Source organism: Carassius auratus, unplaced genomic scaffold (genome assembly GCF_003368295.1).
Source record: "Carassius auratus strain Wakin unplaced genomic scaffold, ASM336829v1 scaf_tig00040859, whole genome shotgun sequence".
Lineage (NCBI taxonomy): Eukaryota > Metazoa > Chordata > Actinopteri > Cypriniformes > Cyprinidae > Carassius > Carassius auratus.
Genome location: NW_020526613.1, coordinates 87501 through 90000, shown reverse-complemented (window position 1 = coordinate 90000; position 2500 = coordinate 87501). Strand labels below are relative to the sequence as shown.

General features: G+C 37.4%; 1 pseudogene; it reads right to left on the bottom strand.

Moving 5' to 3' along the window:
• Window positions 1–2500, bottom strand: part of LOC113084880 (striatin-like) — a 29705-nt pseudogene that overhangs the window by 9871 nt on the left and 17334 nt on the right.

Below are 2500 nucleotides of genomic sequence, written 5' to 3'. Positions count from 1 at the left end.
GCGGGGCAAGCTGGGACGGGCCGGAGGAGCCACCGGCGGCTGGATGGACGACAGATCCTCCGCGTCTCGCAGGTTCGCTAACATATCCTGCAGCTTACAGCGGTTCGGCCCTGAAACACACAACAACAACCACACTTCAACAAACCCAGGACAGATTCAGCCCACCTCCTTTATTTTTTACATTTTTAATCAGTAAAAACAAGCATTTCTCTTTCTATGCTTTACTAGACCAGAGATGCACAACTTTTTAAAAACGAAGAGCTAAAAATCTATTGAGGTGAGACAAAAGTTAAAGTTGCACATATCAAATTATAGCTAAATGTATTATTTCTTTTAATAATTAGACATTTAAATAGCAATTTTGACTAAATTTTCACTAAATTTAAAAACCAGATTCACTTTATTTTACAAAAGTACAAAAAAAGTCAATTAAAAATAGAGATACAGGATGCTGATTTTATTGCTGTCTAAATCTAAATTTCTGCCATTTTCTACCTTTAGATAATAAACACTGTTACGGTTATATAACTATATTATATAAAAAAGTGCATTTTTTTTTTTTTTACAATTTACCCCAAAATTTTAATAAATATGTATATTTTAAATATATTTAAAAAAATCAAATTAACTTATGTTACAAAAAATTAAATAAAATAAAAAGTAAAACAAAATTGTATTAGAAATGAAAATAAGTTTTAATTGCTGTCTAAATTAGAATTTTATCTCCCAATCCAGGAGAAAACCAGATACTAAACACTGCTAAATAACATTTTTATATTAATATTTTATATTCAAATTTATTAAATTAAAAATGTTTAATTATTAAACAAATTCAAATAACTTTTAGACTTGAAATACTGTACTAGTTTTTGTTAAGATTTTTAAATTATATATTGTTTTATAAAGTTTTAGTAATTTTATTGTGTTTTAGTAATTTTTTTATTCAATTTAAATTAGATTTTAGTAAAAACATAATAATAATTTGAAGTTAAAATAAAAAGCAAAATTAGACCAGCATTTTTTATTTTCAATTAACATGTATTTTATTTGAAGCAGTGTAAATGTTTTTTTATTTATTTTTTTATTTTTTTTATTTACTTAACTATAATAACTGTGATCAAAGGTCATCAAAGGTCAACTCTGGGCATCTCTGGTCTAGAGTTCAGCTTTAACTGTGCTTTCTTGGTCTGGGAGGACTGTTTTGTGATGGAGGGATTGAACACGAGAAATGAAGCATTGGAATAAAAATCAGTGAGGAAAAAATAAAGAGTGGATTGATAAAGTAAGCAGCGATCGCTGATGTCCCATCTGAACATTCTTACAGTGGAAGCAGAGAAGGGGGCGGAGCCTGATTTATACACACGCCCCCATTCACGGAGGGGGAGGAGCAAACAAGCCACACCCCTCTCAGAGCACCAGCATAAATGCAAAGGGAGCAACAGAAATGAGCAGCTGAAGAGCAAAATGAAGAAGGGGAAAGAAACGATAGATGCAGCTGGATCCTAGAAGAAATAAAAGAGTGAAGAAAGCAAGAGGTTCCTGTCCCACTTACTCTTCACCCCTTTCTTGCCCTTGCGCTCCTTCTTGTACTGTTCCTTGAGTTTAGAGATCAGACCCTCATCCACGTCCCAGGACTCAGACGAGGGGCTCTGCTCTTCCTTCTCTACACGGAGGAGGGAGGAAGACACGTTACACGCTACACGCCTGACTCACACTGAACATGACATGGACATCTGGCCTAATCGGTTTCAGCTCGCTGACTTTATTGCTCTCTAAATCAGGATTTCAGCCGTTTTCTACCTCAATCAGCCAGATGATAAACCCTGCTATACAGGAAGTGGACATGTGTTGGTGTTTTTAGCAGGAAGAGAGCGGACTCTCACCCCAGTCGGAGGAGGGCGCTTCGGACGAGCCCTCCATGTCCTCACTGTTGGCCAGGAAGTCGAATCCCTTCAGGACCTCGTCTGTGTCCAAGTCATCGCTCATGTCTGCTGAGGAAGAGGAGGGAGACGGAGACACCTTCCTCCTCACCATCTAGGACAGGAAGAGGACGTGTGAGCGAGGGCAGAGGGTGTAACTCACATGTTCTGGCTCTCCGTCTGAACATTAACTCACGGTGGAGAGGTCCACCACGCTCTTGTTCTGTCCCTCGCTGTCTTCATCCTCGTCTTCATCGCTGAACTCTGCGGCTGCTTTCTCGATGAACTTGAAGGCTTCCAGCACCGAGACGGAGTCCGTCATCTCCGCTTTACTGTGAGTCCAATCCACAAACACACAGAGCTCAGACAGAGACAGAAGAGCATCACACTCGCATTTCACAGACACACACAAAGGCTGATCTGTCTCTAGTGAGTTCAACTAACAAACAAATAAATTAAAGCAATAAAGCTAACAGAGGCCGATATATCTTTAAAATAAAATAGTAAATAAAATAAAATGAAATAAAATAAAATAAAAAATGTAACAGAGGCCGATATATCTTCAGGGAGTTTAAAATAAA